This window comes from Acomys minous (assembly GCF_964271855.1).
Source record: "Acomys minous genome assembly, chromosome: 9".
In the NCBI taxonomy this organism is placed as follows: domain Eukaryota; kingdom Metazoa; phylum Chordata; class Mammalia; order Rodentia; family Muridae; genus Acomys; species Acomys minous.
Window position 1 is genome coordinate 71,165,719 of NC_140490.1, and position 19,616 is coordinate 71,185,334.

At 46.6% G+C, this 19,616-nt stretch overlaps 1 protein-coding gene and 1 long non-coding RNA gene across 9 annotated transcripts in view; one reads left to right on the top strand and one right to left on the bottom strand.

Moving 5' to 3' along the window:
* Positions 1-19,616, bottom strand: part of ELMO1 (engulfment and cell motility 1) — a 531,552-nt gene that overhangs the window by 71,283 nt on the left and 440,653 nt on the right. The window lies entirely within an intron of this gene.
* On the top strand, positions 1,870-18,172 carry LOC311605508. The gene is made up of 4 exons (XR_014781990.1): positions 1,870-2,529; positions 3,595-3,787; positions 10,278-10,408; positions 17,143-18,172. It is a non-coding gene; the product is annotated as an uncharacterized lncRNA (long non-coding RNA).

The window sequence follows — 19,616 nt, forward strand, 5'->3', positions numbered from 1 at the left end:
CGGTGTTGTGTGTGCATCTCCTGCACACCCTCCATGGAGGCTCCTGGTCTTAGTGTGGCCCCAGCAGTGACCAGGAAGGGCGAGCGGAGACCAATGCTAGAGTGAGGGGAACCCATCTCCGCTGTCTGCTCGCTCCATCCATTCCTTTCTCCTTCCCTTTGGGTCTCCTTCGTTTTCATTCTTCCATCCCCAGAACCCAACTCTGGGGTAATATTTTTACCTTGCTGTCCTCCTTTTCCTGGGCTCGTTACATAAGGGAGATCCCAGCTGCCCAAGGGAAAGCGGTGGAGGGAGGGAAGAGCTCTGGAGTCCGCAAGCACACTTCATTCCCACGTCTCCACAAGTCCCCGTGGTCAGCAGAAAGGAAACGAAGAGCCGGACTGAATCTGCCTGACTTGGACAAGGCTAGGAAGCAGGCTTTACTGGACTCCCAGTTCCCTACAGGGCACAGCTGCGCATTTGTCATGCGTGTGGGTGCGCGTAGCAGTAGGGTGGACTAGCCTTCATGTTGCTGCTGAGAGCCACAGGGAAGACAGCCCAGCCACACTATGCTCAGGCCCGGTTTCACCATTCTTTCTCCAGAACTTGCTCAGAATTATACTTAAGTGTTTGGGTTACTGGGTCGGTCCCTGTCTCCCTTGGAGTAGGATGACAGCTACCATGCTGCTTTCTGTCTACTCCAGGACACCCTCGTGCCAGCTCTCCATGGCTGACACCAGGCTGACGGTCTGCCCACGCACTGCCAAAAGCCAAAAGCCCAAAGCCAAGACCCACCTTCCACTGCTCTCAAGTACAATGCTCAATTTCTTATTTGACTCTTAGAACGCATATTTCTGTATTTAGCATGTAAATTAGTGCAGTAATTCACAAAGTAACAGAGTCTCATAGTTTAGTGTGTGCTTCCTATTTTTGCAATTAATCGTGCCTTAGTTCCATATTGTACTAAAGGAAAAATAAAATCCTGTATCTTACTTTTAAGAACAAGAGCGAGGCATGGTGGCGCATGCCCGTAATGCCAGCACTTAGGAAGGCAGAAGCAGGTGGATCACTGTGAGTTTGAGGCCAGCCTGGTCTACAAAGCGAGTACATGACAGCCAAGGCTACACAGAGAAACCCTGGCTCAATAAAGAACATGTACTTTGCCCTGAAAATCCTAGATCACATAGGAGCTGTGGGTTGATGCACAGCATCGGTTAAGAAGATAAACAGCCTTGGACTTTAAACAGCATCCCAAGCAAGCAGAGAGCGGCTACTTGCCATCTGCGCAGTGCTACAGCAATGCTTCTGGTGCCCTACAGAGCTCGCTTCGCTCAATTACTTCAAAACATTAGAGACTGTCATTACTCCCCCCACCACAGCTGAGGGGAAACCGAGGGCAAAGCCGGAGGTGAGTGGCAGAGCAGGAAGTGGAGCTCCTTATTCCTGGGGCAACTCTTAATCAAGCAGTGTTTGGTGAGCAAGGGAGGATGTCAAGGGAACACTGGAGACTCACAAACTACTGAGTTTAGGATTCTTGCTAACATGTACAGGTCAGATATGTTGGGCCCCAGAGCACTTTGATGTGTTACACTTATTAACAGTACTGTGGACATGTTTCATGGGATATTATAATGTATAAGACTCCTTGTTTATTTACATGTACACACACACATAAAAACATATATATATTATATATATGTATATGTATGTGTGTGTATATGTACATACATACATATATATACATACATACATACATACATACATATATATATATATATATATATATATATATATATATATATATATATATATATAACTTCTAGGGGACCAAACTTGAAGGAATTTTTCCTACTAAAGTATGAATGACCCACGGAGCTCATGTACCACTTATATACCCAAAGGAATCAATTGCTTCCAAGATGATCTGCCATTAAGCGCTACAGTGGACTCTGGCAGAAGAGATTTTTGGAGTTCAGAGTCACATAATAGGTGACGCATCTCACACTGTTCCAGCAAGCCAGCAAACTTCTACTCAATGTTTAATCCAGGCTAGTTAACCTCTGCTTGTCCAGACATCCAACCTGACCTTAATTGTTGGCCCGTCTCCGTGGAACACAAAAGGTAGCCGAGGAAACGGAACGTCTCAAAGTTTCATCGCTTGTGCAGTTGTTATGGGATGAGCGCCTCGGGGAGTCAAGTGGAGGGCAGAGTCCACCTATCCCAGAAACCGGAAGCCTTGTAACAACTTAACTGCTACCCCCAGGGCAGCACCACTGTCAGTCCTGGATCTCTTCCCAACCCCTTGCCTGCAGCTGCGGCAGGGTTTTGACAGCAAGGCTTGCCCCTCCCTACCAATCGATAAGACTTTAAGTCAACAGGCACCGTCATGTGCAGAAGGCAATTTCAGAAGCATCGGCCACACGGGGATGGCACCGGGTAGCTGAAAAGCTGTCATCTGATTAGAATGGTATAATATTCCATCTTCTCTCACCAGCCGTCCAGGAAGCACTGACAAGAAAAGCCAGAGGCAGCAACATTCTGCTACCAACAGTAAGAGTTGACATCAATGCCCAGCCCTGTTGATCTACTGCTGCTGGGTGACTAACGGTCACCACTAAGCAGCCAGACAGGTCGTCTTTCGCCCAGCCCCTTCACAGTCCACACTGGAAGTATAAACTATAGCTTCAAATGCAGTTACCCAGCCCACCCATGGAGCCTGCTGGGAGAGGATTCCAGGAATCAAACAGCCCGCAGGGAAACGGGGAGCCCTTCTCTACCAGATGGGGTGTGAAAAGGAATTTTTCGGAGTGCTTCAAATCGCACACATACTCCTGCACACACAGGGGGTGTTCACGACAAACATTGTGACAAACAGGATAGGGGTGACTGAGAACAGCATAACGTGACAGCTGTGGGCAGCTGCCAGCTACAAAGTATTTGTTTTAGCCAGCCACCAAGTTAAAGGCTATATGTACCTAGGTACTCAGTGGCTGGGAAGGAGCCGACAGGGAGCCCAGAGGAGAGACAGGAGACAGTCAGGCTTTACCACTGTCTCCCTGGGAAATGCTGACTGGGGTGAGGAGCACCACAAGCTCAATTCATTCCAGTGTCCTGAGGCTGGCCACACCATTAGTCCCAAACCACCTCTTTTACCCACACAGGGACAGGGCTTAGCTTTGCACCCCGCCCTGTCTGAATGAAAGAGGTGGTATGGTGTTACCATAACTCTCGGGTATCTGGAGCGCTTTCTCTGCCTCTTTAGGTCTCAGCTGGTGCATGCACGTCACAACACTGAGCAGACAGCTCTAAGTGGGAATTAAAATGACTATATAACTTCTTCTTAATGGACAAATATACCAGTACTCTTATCATCCTAAGGAAAGATCCACAAAGCACCACAATGGTCTTTTAGCATGAGCCATTCTAGAATGTTCATCTCTTAGAAAGATGTTTGTTGAGTGAATGAACAATGACTGTTCAAGCAACAGGTGGCTTTTTTTAAAAAGTCTTATGAGTTTCTATACAAGATCATTATAAGCATTGCAGGCAACACTGTACAGAAACAAGAAACATTAAAGGCTGTGATACCCAGGTCAATTGTGGTGGTTTTTACAGGCGCTAAGCAACGAAGTCCTCTGGATTTGGGCCAGAGCCTTTCTGGTCATTGAGTTGTGACCAAAGTGTAAGTAAGGAGCTGCCTCGGCCTTGTACACCCTTTGGGAGCGATTGAGAAAATGAAGAATTTGCTGCTCCAAGAGATACAAGTGGCCTAATGAAATAATACATCTCTGCAAGGGCCTGAAGCATGGTGAGAGATTATATTGCTCATTAGGTAGCATCCTGCTGTGAGGAGATCTGGGCATCCCACAGCAAAGAGATGTGGGGGAGCGGCCAACGTGGAGCAATCACAAGCTCTCTTTACATGTAGTACAACTGAATTAACTTACTGTTCAGCACTGTCCCACCCAGGGCAGCTAGCATTGCCTGGGGACTAGGAACGCCCACTGCACATGCCTAGAAACTCTAAGGTGGCTCAGGACAGTTAATGTTAATAAAACCAATAACAGACCAGTGTTAGAATAACTCAAAAGCTGTATTATGCTTCAAATTACAGATTTGGTGAATTTTATTCCACATGTATATATTGTAATATTTTAGGAGGTGCCTTTTTAAGATGAAAAGAGTAGAAAGTCTGGCTTCATGCAATGCCCCCAAGTGAAAGCTGAAATATCCCAGCCTTTGAAGGTTGAGTTCTCTTAGGCTGTCATTAAAATCACTTATGCCTGTGATTGGCCGGGCTGGGTTTAGCAGGATGTCTCCCAAGTCACATGCTGTGCCCGTGCCCTCGCTTGCGCCCATGCTTCCGTGGCACGGCTGCCATACCCCAGGAGACAGGAGAAAGCCCTCCACAGAGCATGCGCAGGCACATCAGTTTTACTGCTCTGTTTTCAGAAACACTTGACTGATTTTTTAAAAAAATAAACTTGGCTGGATTCTTCCCTCTCAATGCACAAGTCAGGTTTGCAATGTCAGTGTTTTCCAGTGAGGCAAACAGAAAAGAAGGGTGAAAAAATGGCACAGTCCTTTTTCCTGTATAAAGGAAGAGGCCGTTCATACTGAGGGCTTGTAGGGAATTAGCAGACCTGTGAGAATCACCTGAGGGGTGAGAGAATGGGGCCCCATCCGGTCAGGCTCTTTCTGTCCCCATGGCTCTCTGAAAGTCATAAGAATAGGAATGAGTGCCTGGATTTACCATTGCACTTGATCCACTTGGTGCTTGAAGAGTTTAGTGTTAGATAGAGCAGAGTTTAGTGTTAGCGGTTATTACTTCCCCTTCTTCCCCACCTTGTTCTGTTCTTATATTAAGTGGGATACAAATTAAAATGAACCCAGAATTGGATGATCTGTGGCAAGAGGGAGCATGCGTACTAAGTTCCCTCTGTCACTTCCGGTTTCATGGATGGAGTGTTAGGACTGAAATGCGTGTGCCTTTAGTTGGGAATCTTAAAATGCACAAATACCAGGAAATCAAAAGCCACTAATTCAAAGCCTTTGTAATTCTAGAAAGGGTTAACCGTTGCTTCCTCTTAAAGAGGTGGTGGTAGACAGACCGGCAAGGACATATCAAGTGAAGCATGGCCACATATCAAGTTTCTTCGTGGGGTGTACTGTATGTGCTACAAGTACTTGCTAGTATGTGCACATGGGTCTCATGTAGGTTTCAAGGCCAGAGGTTGATGCTGTATGCCTTTTCTAGACTCTTCTTCCCCATTGGTTTTTCAAGCAGTCAAATCTACTCAGCTAGGATAGCTGGCGAGGGCTCCAGGGATCTGCCTGTTTTCCTCCGCTCTGCTCAGGAATGGCGAGCACACATAGCTAAGGCTAGCTTTCTCTGTGAGTTCTGAGGATCTGAACTCAGGCCTTCAGGCTTACAGAACAGGCACTTTTTGGACTGAGCCATCTCCCCAAACCCAAAGCTGCTCCCGTGAGCTGGAGGGGGCAGGCTGAGAATGCTGCGTGAAAAGAGGCACAGAGCGCCAAGCCTTGGCTACTGCGCTCTTCCTGGCTCTTACATATTTCTGTGTCTTGGATGTCTCTAAGAGGAGGGGGTGCCTATAAATCTTCAGCCTCGTACATCAGGGCAGAAACTCTGTCGGTGTCCCACTCAATGCTGAGAGCACATGCTCAGGGCCCAGGACAGGAAGGGCCCTCAGAAGGTTGTGGATGCAGCAGAGAAATGGGAGATACCTGCTCCCTCATGTGCCACAGTGCATGGGAAATGCCTACTTCCGCATCTGAGACAGTGGGCAGAGAAAAGCCTCCCCAAGGTGCTGCTGCTCTCGGGGCTCAGTTGTTCCAAAAGTACAAGGATCAATTCTGCCCCATTCTTTGCAGAAACCCAGCACTACAGTGATTAAGCCGCTGAGGTCTCCTCTCCCTCAGTTAACCCTGGTTTCAAAGCAGCACTGGAGCATGTAAAGCTGGCGTCTGCTATTCACTGACTCCTACCTGAAAAGACTACAGGACTTCAGGCTTTGGGCTAGCAATGACTGTGCTCTAACCTTGCCTATGAGGAAAGCAAACATAAGACTTCAGGAAATACATCGCTTTCCCAACAGCACACACTAGCAGGCAACTTGGGACCTGGACCTAAATTAGCCTGCACATACATAAGCCTACACCTAAGTTATTCCCCTTGCTAAGACTCTGTTTCTTTTAAAAGATATTCTAGAATACATCTGGACACCACGGGAGCCAGGCTGATCAAGTCAGAACTGGATTAGGGTACATGTCCTGAGTGGATTTTTAGGGAGAATCGCATTTGCATTCTTATGCCTACATACATAACTGGTTGTACATGATGAAATCAGATGCATCGTGGGAAAGAGTCTTTGCAGTAGAGGACAGGTTACATAACTCCAACTGTCAGCCAGAAAGCCACCTGGCAACCAGTGCCCTCTTCTCCTGGACCCCACAAAAAGGCCTTTGACTGCTCTTTAACTCACCAGGCAGTGTGTGCAAAACTTGTACTTTCTTTCTAGTAAAACTTTCTGCTGCTTTATTTTTGTGTTTCCTGTTCTTCCACTTTGAACAAGAGGCTAAAAACCTAGAACAATGCTCGTCCTGGTGGTGCACACCTTTAACCCCAGCACTTAGGAGGCAGAAGCCAGAAGGTCTCTGCGAATCCAAGGCCATCAAAGGTCTACACAATGAACTGCAGGACAGCCAGGGCTACATGGAGAAACCCCGTCTCCAAACAAGCAAAAGAACCTGGAACAACTGGTCAGCATCATAGTCACCTGCAAGACTCAAATGTGACAACTCACAATTCTGTACATGTTCTTTTCCTTCCTTCCTAGTTCGTTTTTTGAGACAGGATCTTATGTAGCTGAGGTTGACTTCAGATTTATTATGCAACAAAAGATGACCTTGAACTCCTGATCCACCTGCCTCTACCTCCCCAGTAGAGGGACTACTAGCTTGCACCACTTGCCTTGGTTTCACAACTTCCTACAGTGTGACAAGGGCATTCACAAAGACACCCTACTGACATCAGTTCCTTTTCTCAATCCCGTAAGAAAACACCAGACAAAAGCAACGTAATGAAAGAAGAGTTCCTTTTGGCTCATGGTTTGTGGGGGAGCGTCCCTCATGGTGGGGGAGCCATCGGGGAGGGAGCTTGAGAGAAATGGCCACATTAGATCTGCGGCCAGGAAGCAGAGATTCAAAAGGTTAGTGGTTGGCTCACTCCAGCATTCTAGCCCATAGGATGGAACCATCCAGATGTAGGGTAGACTTTCCCACCTCAGCTCGCTCTGAAAACTCCCTAACAGATACAAGCAAAGGTTTGTCACTGTGGTGGATTGTAATGTCAAACTGATAATAATATTAATCATTGCAGACAAGAAAGCATTTTTCGCCCAGGGAACCCCAGATAGGACTGTCAGGTGGCTTTCTCCTAGAACATCCACGTGACTTTCTAGGCGATGCTTTGCAAAGACTTTAGGTCCATGCTCTTCTCGTAGCACTTGAGTGTGGTGGCTTCTGTCAAGCCTCCTCAGTCAACAATGAGCCACAGAATCTCAGTAACATGAGAAGTGCTTTAAAAACGGGTGTAAAAATCCTTTGGGTTGGGCTGCCCCCATGAGAGGCCTGTGGTGAACAGATATCTAGGGCCAGAGAAAAGAGATAAAGAGAACAGTCTCTGGCAGAAGATAAGATGGCTCTGGAGGACAGGCCCTTCTGGATACATGGCAAAATCTAGAGCTTGGAGTCTTCAGCAGAGGAGGCAGGAGTTGGAGAACAGAACACAAGAGCAGCTGCGAGTTCTAGTCTGATGGGCTGTATCCATGGGATTTCAGCTCTGTGCCTTTTCACAGTATTTGAAGGAGACAGAGGAATTACAAAGAAGTGATGTGGGCTGGGACTCACTTCAGAGAGCCAGGGGGCAGGACTTCTTTGTCCCTTCTATCAGAATGACAACAGCAACCCTCTAGGAATGAAGCTGAGAGGTTTAAGGCTAAGCACAGGTCTAAGGCTGTGCAGAGCACATGTGCAGAGCAGAGGAAGTCCTGAGCAAAGCCACATCAAGGACCCCAGTGCCTCAGACCCATGGGAGTGACAGAGCCTCTCCTGTGGTGAGGCCCACAGAGATCATAAAGCCTTACAATGTTCGCAGTGCACATTCTGACAGTGCATGTAGAAACCATCAACCTCAGCTTCTTCCTCTTCCAGGATGACCACAGCCTGGGACCCGTCCCTTACAGAGACCTCCTACAGAGATTAGCAAAACCAGTCTCCTCCTTCAGCTATATACAGCAAGTCCACCTCCTCAATTCAGATGTACAGTTCTGTGTCCATGCTGTGGTCAGTCCCCTCAGTCAGAGCAAGTGCAGACCACTGGAGGCCAGATTTTCTGTATATGGGTCTATCCTTCCTTCATTCCCCCATCATCTTAGTTAGGTCCATCCCTGAAGCCGTGCAGAGAGCTGCAGCAGGCCAGGCCTGGTAAGCAAGGTTTCAAAGCAATTGGGCAAACAGGGCAAGGAGCACATGGTTAACGGGGACTCAAATAGCACGCTTCCTTCCAGGCAACCCAGGCAGCTGGGCTGGGGTGTGGTTGGGAGCACTTTCTGAAGAAGCTCAGGAATGGGAGTGGCCGAGGAGTGACTTTCAGAGAATTACATCCTTCATCTTGGATTCAGAGGCCCTGTAGGTCAGGAAGGACATTAGAATTGATATTGTCCACCCTTGATGTCACTCTTCTGCACTCATCTGGCATTGTGTCTGGCCTTCTAAGGCAAGTGGGAACTTTTTAGTCACGTCAGGGGAGGCTCAGAGCTGTTTACTTCTGGCCGTTAGGGAAGACAATAAAATTGGGATTGCTTCTGCTAAGGATGTAAATAACTGAAATGGAAATGAAATCATGAGCTTTTGATGATTAGGAGACAATTAGCTTAAAGGTTAATAACTAAGCAAGACACTCCTTCCTCCCTTCCCCCTCTCTCCCTCCCTCCATCCCTCCCTCCCTCCATCCCATTTCTTGACACATAATAGAATGCCGTGAAATATCCTTGAAAAGCTTGTGGGTTTTGCAGGGCTCCTCTAGTGACTCTAGAAAATGTTTCAGACAGCCAAGGGCCAGGGTTCTGAGGAGCCTAGCCTTGCTCTAGAGCACTCTCTCCTCTTGACCCAGTTGACCCAACACAAAGTTGGAGACGTCGCCCCCCCCACCCGTTTTCATCATGCCACCTTTCCTGGAGTCCTGGCATAGCTGATGCCTTGATCAAATGGTCCCATGGCTCATTGGGAAATGTCTATCCCAGTGGCCGGGAGCATCCCCATAATTCTGCCCCACCCCTCCGTGACTCTCTGATCTTGTTAGAAACATGAAACCTAGGGTTTTAAAAGATCAAGTTTCTAATACACTGCAACTGTGAAACTACTCTCCCACCCATAGGAGGTGGCTGGCCATTCTATCTCACACATGATGAGGTGATGACACACAGATGAAAAAAAAATTCAAAGCCCCACGTCTGGGAATGTTGATCTAACACTTAGGAGCCGTGTGCTTTTGCAAAGAGGTGCCTGGTTCCCGAATCTGGGTGATTTCATCTCGATGCCGGGATGCCGCTTCTGGTGACTGGTCCTCTTCCTTCCTTGGAGAACATTTTTATTCCCTCCATCTGTCAGTCAGTCCCGGAGCCAGAGTAATGCCAACCCCTAGTCCCCATTTCCACCTAGGTGTAGACCTAATTGGTCTACCAGTTCCTGTCCCTTTGATGGTATTTGCGTTTAATCTGAGTGTGGGGAGACAAGCGGGCTCACTGCGTGCTTCTATGAAGGTTTTTGCTCCTTCTGGGTGCCCCCTGTATTCCCTGGGGTGGGGTGATATGCAAATGCCCCCCACTGCTGCCATTACTCCCTAACAGTTGGGTGATAAAGCTGCTGCACGAGGGAAGGACTCAGGGGAGCACACTGCTAGCTGCTGCCCCTGCATAAAGCTAGTACCAACGTCTACCCCATGGTTATAGTAGTACTGAAGTCTATCATATTTTTTATTTCTGCTTAATTAGCAACACTGCATTTTTCTGCTTAAAGACAATGTGTTTTCTGTTACCTGTAAATGAATGCATATGACATGACAATTACACCTGTTATGACTTGGCAACTGAAAAAAATCAACAACAAAATGCAGGCTGTGTTTGTTTAGCACATGACTGAGCAAAAAGTAAACGACAGGAGATTTCTTTTCCTCACTGAAGTTTCTCTTTCTGGGCTTTATCACCTGACCTTAGCTTCAGGATCCTCCAGAGAATGTATTAAGGTTCTACCCAGACTCTGGCATTACAAATATTAACGTCATTCAGTGGAAGTCTTGAGGACTCGAAAGTGCTGGGGCCACGAGGCAGAACTAGTCACTGCAGAGGTAAGTGCTTAAGGTGAGGTCTCCTGACTGTTTAAAAAATAGTGTCACATTCAAGATGCTGAGGTCAAGAATCCCAATCTCTCTTTTGTAGAATGCTATTCAGTTCACACAAGGTGTTAAAGACTTGGGTTTTTAGTGCACACTGATCCCTGGCCCATACAGTCGGTTTCAAGGATTGCCAAAGGCTGCTAACCAATCATGAGAAGTCCCCAGGAGGCCAGGAAAGATTCCCCCGCAGGCGCTGGAGGCCCCATGGCCTTGCAGGCTCTGTGATGTTAGACTTTTAGCTTCCAGACGGTGAAATGACATATTTTAAGCCTCTTGTTATTTTAAGCCACCAACTCCTCCCTTCCCCGCCGTACTCTGTCACAGCAGCCCTAGAAAAAGCACCCCAGTGCCAACCCAGAAACAATGGACTGAGAGCAGGTGCCAAGCAGACAATTTACATCATGTGTCTTTATAGAAAAAATTAAAACTGCTACAAGGTGTCCTCTACCAGCAGCAATTTGTGCCTGGCTGCTAACAGCCCAAGATTTCCTCTCCAATGAGTGCTCAATGCATTGTTTAAACCACTCATCTTTTAAGTATTTTTTTAAAGAAGATAAACACAGCTCCTAGAGGATCACAGGGCCTCTCTTGGTGTTGAAGGGAGCTGATAAGATTCACACCTGAGGAACTCTCTGGGCTCCAGGGAATCTACTGGGAAATACTTCCTTATCACTACATTCAAGAATGCAGTAGGAATTCTCTTAATTTAGCTGACTTGCCTGAGTAAGAAACAGACTCACTTCTTTCTGTAAAATGTGTCGGCTGATGCCCAAGCTGACACGCCAAGCTAACAGTCAAGCGCCGGGAGTGTCCCACACTGCTGCTTCCGCCAGCTGTGACGCGATACTTAGGAGTCTCTGTTTTCAAACACGGCTCTGACAGTTACACTTGTCATCGTAAGTATGTAACGTGATCGCATGTTATACACGATGATGAAATATGAATGTGAAAAGAAAAGGCTCTTACTTGAATGAGTGGGGATGCTTTCAAAGGCAAGAAAGAAGCATGCTGCAAGAGCCCAATCAAAGCCATGGTAGGTGGGTCAACCACTGAAGGTTAGAAGATTAGCTAAGTTGTAGTACTTATAAAGGATAATTAAGACGGCTAAGAACATGCCTTGGCCCACATTAAGGAAAAACAAAACCTTTGTGGCTGAATATATGCTTCAATGCTTTGCATGCAAGTAAATTATTTAAGGAGGCCACAATCCATGACCATTGTTATAGCTGAATATTGTTTGTCACTTCTAAAGTTTTATGCTGAACTACAGTTGATTTTGGTAGCTGGTGGGTGTTGCTTAGAGAGGGTAATTAGCTTTGGGGGGAGTAACCCTTCCTGTGTAAGTTCTCCCTCCAAGGCCTGGATTATACACCTTGAGAGTCGGTTGTTATGAAACGAATACAGATCCTGGTTTTGTACTCTCGATCCATTTCTCAATTGGATTATTTGGTTTGGTGGTGTTTAATTTCTTGAGTTCTTTATATATTTTGGATATTAGACCTTTGTCAGATGAAGGGTTGGTGAAGATCTTTTCCCAGTCTGTAGGCTGTCGCTTTGTTCTGTTGACAGTGTCTCCTGCCTTACAGAAGCTTCTCAGCCTCATGACGTTAAGGCCTGGGCTATTGGTGTTCTGTTCAGGAAGTTGTCTCCTGTGCCAATGTGCTCCAGGCTCTTCTCCACTTTTTCCCCTAACTGATTTAACATCTCTGGTTTTATGTTGAGGTCTGGCTCCTATCATGTTTAAAGTAATGCAAGATGTGGCTGCATGCTTCGGGCTTCCCATCCTCTAGAAATGTGATGACCCCAAACCCTGTCTTGGGGTATTATGCTATAAAGACAAAAAGCAGACCAAGAACTTTTGTCAACTTTTCAACTAAGGAGCTGCCTAGGCTAAGATGGACAGACTCCCCTGCAGTCAGTTTCATCTTAGATAGACAAATGCCACATTTTATCCCTTTGTTGTCCAGAGTGGTAATTTTCCAAACTGGAATCATTCAGAAAAAGGGAATCTCAATAGAAAAAAAAATACTTCTATCAGATTGCCCTGTGGGCAAGTGTGGATGGGGCATTTGCTTAATGACTGATGTGGGAAAGCCCAACCCACTTCGAGTGGTGTCATCCCCGGACAGGTGGTCTTGAATGAGATAGGAAAGCAGGCTGAGCAAGGCATGGAGAGAAAGCCAGTAAGATGAGTCTTTCATGGCCTCCACTTCAGTGCCTTACCTGAATTCCCTTCATGATGGGTCCTAAGCTGTAAGGTAAAATAAGTCCTTTCCTCCCTCACATGCTTCTGTCCATGGTGTTTTTCACAGCAACAGCAAGCTAGGACAGTGCTTGCTTGCTTTGTTCAATGATATTACTTTAAAAATTTTCTGACTCAAAACATCATACATATTATAATATGTTAGAGATGCAAACATGCATTTATTTGCCTATGTCGTTAAAAGCAGAAATGCTGTAAATCACCTTCTTATGGATATAAGTGTATACGTGACACACCTCAGGCAGGATTTGGACTTCTTGGCTGTACTGCATCTGGGCCAAAGACTCAGGTACTCACCAGAAAAAAGGCCAGGGCCCCGAACTTAGCCCTAGAGGCTGAGAAACCCGACACCAGCTTTTCCTGCAGGCTCTGGTCCACCTGTTGACAATGTCTACAGAGTGGCCTCTATTCCAAAGTATATTTCTGGTTTGATTTCACTTCCATGCTAAGATGTCTGTTCTCTGGACATTTTGAGATGAGCTGGTAGGGGAGACTTCTCAGCAGCCTTGCATCATCGTGTGCAAACAGGGAGCACCATGCAGATTTAGAATGCAGGAGAACCTTTGCTTGGGAGGTCCCTCTACTCTTGGCTGTTTTAGGCAAGAAAGACATGGTAGCAGTAATCTATTTTTCTGCTTTTACTGCTGCTGCGATGTTGAGCCTGGGGAACTAAATGGCTGCCTTGTGGCATGCTAACAGTTGTTATCTGACTTAGAGCAATAGCTCAAAATACAGTTTTACTCATCACCACACTGCATTTCCAAACAGGAGCAAACTAGGAACAAGAGAGAGTGTGAGTGACTTCAGTGCCCACCCTGCCCTTAGTGCAGATGTGTGCCCAGGAAGCCTGGCTGACTTGACTTCCTGATTCCATAGACAGCCACGGACTAAATCACAAGTGTGGAAACCATCAAGCCCGTGTGAATGAGAAGAATCTGGAGATGCATATGGTGTTGGCATCCTCGTAACCCCATCAGCAGTTGGGCAAACAGAAAACCACCTCCCAGTTCAGACGCTGTGCTCTCTGGAGGGGCTTTCAAAACACGAACACTGCTAAAATTGGCAATTAACCCGAGCTTAACAAGGTTCAGAGTCACAGTCCTTAGACCCAGTGAAACACCTTCGACAAATAGGCCTAGGAAAGCAGTCCACATTCAGACCATCTGGGAAAAGCGGTTGGTGTGGCTCATGGTATTGACTCTCGTGAGACTTTCAAGGAACGGAGAACCTCAGAGTTCCTGTGAGACCACACTCAAGGATTGTGAGTATTCATGTTCCTTTAACTTGAGGGCAGTAAACTTTGTGATTGGAGGGTGAGCTGGGTGAATCAAAGCAAGGTCAGAACGCTGGTTATGATACTAAGCAAGATATTTACGGTTAGTTAATGACATCTCTTTCTTTGTAAGCTAGGGGAAGGACTATCCACTTCAGAGTATTGCTCCGAATGAAACAACCAATTCAAATTGACTAGCACAATAGTGATGAACAAATAGAAGCTAGTTAATAATACCAATAAAAATGGGAACTGAAACTGGAGAAGCTCACTGACCAGTGATTCCTCTGAGTATCTAGATAGCACCTGAGTATCCAGCTCATGCTGAGTTCTGTGCTAGACATTGTAGAATCCTGTGACGTGGGCTTTTTTTTTTTTTTTTACTAGCAGAGGAAGTAAGCCATATGCATTGTATAGCAGAAAGTTTTAAGTGTGCAAAGGAATAAATATACATTAAAATATAGTAATTGGTCAGAAGGAAACAAACCAACCTCTCCCCTTTTTTGCTGAGTGTGTGTGTGTGTGTGTGTGTGTGTGTGTGTGTGTGTGTGTGTGCGCGCGCGCGCGCACTCTTACACGTGCTGGGGATTGGATCCATGGTCTTGCATGTTCTACTATTACTTGCTAAGCCCCATCCCTGAGTGCACTTCTATGTTTGTACTAATACACATGTTAAGAGCTGAGAGCAGTTTTGTTGGAATGCCTAACCTGCATTTTTCAGACAAAGTTCTGTGCTATAGCAACCTACAATATGCTGAGAAGTGGGCGTGGGGGCAAGAAGCTGATGACACAAACTCCTGAGAAACTGTCTCCTGAAGGCTCACTACGTGTATCAGCCATGTGCATCAGTCATATCCTCTCAACTTCCTCAACTTAGCACATTACAATCACATTTGGCCTCACGAAACGTTGATCCCCTAGCAGGTTAAGAGCTGTTAAATGATCTACTTTCCAGCTCACCTTGGACACTGCTGCCTTGATAACTGGCACAGTGCTGACGAAAACATCAGGCCAAGCTCAAAGCCTTCCCGGCAATCTGGACACCCAGGAAGATCCGCCCTTGACATCAGTGTGATGATGTCTCCTGGGTAACCGATCAAGCACAAACTGCCACTGGGTTACTTGAACTTTACCTTTAGAAGGAACTACCTACTCTCCAAAAGGGTCCTTCTGTGTTCTGTCACAACACTCAGTGAGTGGGTGTCATGTCCCTCTTTTCACAGGAAGCTCGGCAAGGTGAGCCTCCTGGCCTAAGCCTACACATCTAGGAAGTGGCAGGAACTGAAGTCTTTTTGCAGTGCTTCCCTGTTCACCCCAGCCTAGCCGTCTCAGGACACAACGGCATTAGGAAGCTGCCGTAATGATTGGTTTCAGAAAGCCACAACTTGGGCATAAAGAAAAGGAAGCATCGATGTGCAACTGTCATCACAAGCCAATGGACGAAATGGTCACCTCGTCAACAGGCACACCAAGTGGTTCTTTGTGCCCATGCTGAGAGGCACGGGGTTTCACAGCACCCACTTGGTAGGTCAGAGTCTACGCAGTGGTTCATAGACTGGCGGGCCCTGAACAAAGAGCTGCAGAGAGCACTGAGTCTGACTCACTGTGTAGCCCCTCCCCTCAGCCACAGCTGGAAGAAAAATCTTTCCTCTTCTACCACAAAGTGTAGCTGGATGCTACTTCTAAGACCCCTTTTGGCTGTACCTGGGGGAAACAATGTGATTTTACTGGAGCATGTCAACAAAACTTAAAATAGAATTCTGAGGTAATTGCAAGTGACAGCTCTTGACATGTGGAAAGGCTCAAAACGTTGAGTTGTCTGTCTCTCGAGACAGGTTGGTGAAGCTGCTGGCCTCTGAGGAAGCTGACAACACAAGAGGCTAGGAACTCTGACTCATCTGAAAGATGGTCATGGACAACACTCCTCAGGGGCACCTGAAATGGAAATCTAGGGTTCACAGGTGGCATCTGTCTGGGCCCCAGTGCATTGGGACCCACACCAGCCTGCTGCTACTTTGATGTCAAGGAAGTTGGTCATGACTACTTAGTTTGTTTCATGAGGACTGTGCCTTTTACATTGAGAGAAAACAGGCTGGGACAAAAGTCGCAATTTCACCCGCTTGAGGGAAGTTCTCACTTTGATGATGGAGTCACTGCTGTTTCAGCCCAGAGGAACTGGTACTTGAGACCACCCAAGGCTTTGCACGCTAACCAAGAGATTTAATGCTCTAGCCAAAGAATGTTTTAGATTCCGTGGAAACATTCTACAGGTACACAAATCACTTCCTGAGAAACCGAAGGCAGAACTCAGCGAAGCCACCAGCTGCTACAGTGATCTTAGGAAGGAGGCATCAAGGGGCCAGAAGGACAAAAGACGCCACTGACCTGCTCAGTTAGGATGAGTTAGTCGGTGTTAAAGTGAAACCCACTCAGCACAGCGCCTGACATGCAGTAGATACTCTCGCAGCAGAGCATCGTCATGACCAACCACCTTGTGGCCATAGTAGCAGCGGGCTGCTGTGTGAGACCTTAATACCTAGGGTGATAGTATTAGGAAAAAATCCTTTAGTCTCACTGTTGTTATGGGGGCGTTAGTATTTACAAGAGATTGTGAAGGGTGTGCCCCAGGCCACTGGCCCTCCCATCGCTGTGCCATGTTAGGCTATAGCAAGGAATCATATTGGAAATGGAATAATTCTTCAGGAGGCACCAGACTTGCTATTGCTTTGCTCTTAGACTCTGTAGCCTCTGGAGCTGTGAGAAATACATTCCTGTTCCTGATAAGCGACCCAAATGGTGATATTTTATTTTAGTAGCAGGAACTGACTAAGACAGTTTTTGCACCATGTGTATTCTTTGTCATGTAATCACTTTGCGTTTGAAGTTCTGAGATTGTCAACAGTACCTTCTCTTCCATTTGTAACTACAAAAGGAACTCAGGGTAACATTGGTGTTTGTATAAACTCTGTCTTCCTTTCCCATCTCTTCTGGTAGGAGCTGCCTTAGCTACTGTCCTGGTCCTAGCACAAGGCTAACTGATTTCCTCTTGTTTGTGCTCTCCCTGTGTGTATCTTGATCTTTATTCATAAACAGACTATTATTGCTTAACTTCCTGTAGCATCAATATTCATTCATCATTTTTTTTAACAGTTTGATTGGATTTAAGATCCTATTTCTACCCAAATTCCCAGATAGGACTAAACGTATAATTACTATACATGAGGTTTGGAATGAGGAAGCGAAGAAGTGGAGTCTTGTTCTGCCGTCTTGAGAGGCAGAGGTGCGCTAGCTTCAGTCTACTAGCCCAGTCATGGCTCATTCAGTAACCATGGAGAGCACTTTCATTTTCAGGACACCATGCACTCATTTTCTTCTGCTGCAATTTAAGAATTTATTTTCTCAAGCACAGAAAGAAATAAAACTTTATCCACCACTCTGCCCAACACCACTCATCTTGTTCTGTCTCCTGGTGCCTCAAGGGCCTCCTTCCTGGTTCTGTGCGGAGCCAGCACAAGTCTCCCTCTTAGGGAAGCGACACTAAGTAATATCATGTATAATCCTTTACAAACGGGATAATACATGTGGTTCCACAATTCTAAAGTGGCCCAGAAGCTCCTTAGAAAGCATGAGAGTGAAACGTCTGTGGTGGAGAAGGGTCTTCTTGGTGCCACCTGAAAGAGCACAGGTGAAACGTGTCACAGTGTTCAAAGAATGCCACCACGTTAACTAATGCTTACAGCCACTGTATGCGTTTACTTATTTGTGTTTGGGATTTAACACAGGGCCATGCTCTTCCACTAAGCTGCACGCCGCCCTTACCCCACTTTAAAGTGGGGCTCAGAAAATAACACCATTTGCTATGCAGCACTCTGTAGTGAGCATCAAAGTGCAGATCTGAACCTGGCACTGTAGTCTCTGATTCCTTGTTTGCATCTCTACAGTTTATAGCAGTTTTGGATCTGGCAAACAGGAGAGTTCAATTATTTCTGCTTATATTATAAAAATGAAGAATTCAAAGAGCCAAAGTTGACCAAAGTCCATCAGGTCACATTGAAGAGTGCATACGTCATAATGAAAGTCAGGGTTGATCTCAAACTCCCACGGACTTTTTACCATACCACTGGGCCTCCTGCCTGCAGGGTTTTTTTTTTCATTATCACACATTTAGTTGGTTTTGAAGCTCTAATATTAGCCTTGGACATGTTCTCTGGTTGCTTCTTTAATGTGGAAGTTATATCTCCTGATAATGAGGACTCTTTGAGGTCACTTCCTTTCCACACACATTGATCTGCTCCCAGACGGATGCCAAGCGCTGTGTAAAATAGCCAGTTGTGTGTAAAGTGTCCACAGGCTAATGCTTTTCCTGCTCAACATGGAGCTACAGCCAGCAAGTGTCCCTCAGCAGAGAAACGAGGGAGCATGCGCTGATGTGGCCCATTGCCCAAGAGTGGGAACTGAGTGAGCTCAGAGCATGGGTGAGGACATGTTCCTGTGCTACACTCGCCAGTGCCCAGTGCTGTCCTCCTCTCCTCTCAGTGTGGCTCCACTATTACTCCGTTTCCCATGGGTGCTCCCCGACTCCAGTTCTCAGCACTGCCTTTTGATTTTCTACCCGTGTCATCTGAATGCTCACTACCCACTGACCCCCTGTGCTTCAGCCTTGGTAGGGGCTATTCTCGGGTCATTATTATCACCTTGGACATCTCTAAAGTCACCTGCCTCAGACTTTTGTCGCCTTCTAAAGGGCTTAAAGGGGCTTATGATAAAGTAAACTAGATCAACAAGCCAAAGAAATAATCAGAAGCAGATGAACACTAAGGAGGGCGGGAGGGTGGGAGGGAGGGAGGGAGGGAGGGAGGGAAGGAAGTATACAACCCTAGCCAGGGACTGGCCTCAGAAGGATGGAAAGAGTATTTACTCACCATCAGCTTAGTGTGTCTCCTAGCAAGCTCACTCACTGCCATTTCACTCAGCGTTATCCCCATTTGGGGCTTTTAACACAGAGGTGAAGAATCCTTCTCTATTTTACCTAGAATGCCTTGCCATACTCCCCTCCGCCTTCCAGATGGAGTGACATGGCCACTGGGCAAATATCCTCACTGGAGTGAGTCTCTGACATGGCGGGCTTCATACCCCAATGCATCCCATGGGCTGAAGTCCACCATGTACCACACACAATAGTCTGACATTCTTTTCAGAATCTTCGAAACTGCTATTTTTAGCCTTCCGAGCCATATGGCGCACGGTCCACAATGACTGTGCCTCATTCCTCCTCGTTTTCTTTTCATTAAGGTCGACATTAATTAAAAGAGGCCAATAAATCCTCAGATCAGACAACTTCTCACGTTGACTGTAAAACCCGAGGAAGTGACATTTTGAGAAAAACCTCCTTAGAATTGAGGAATGGAAGGCGCTGGAGGGAGGTCGCAGAATGATTGATCTCTACGTGTCTTGTGTCTGTCTGCCATGTCTCTGGGGCATGGGCAGTCTGCTGCAGCTCGGCACAGGGGCCTTGGCTCTAGCAAGAGCAGCGGAGTTGACAGCTGTGCCTTTCTGCACTGAGCATCCTGGGAAAAATCAACGCTTGGGCAGTCCTGCTGCCATCTGTGGGCTTTCTACAGCAG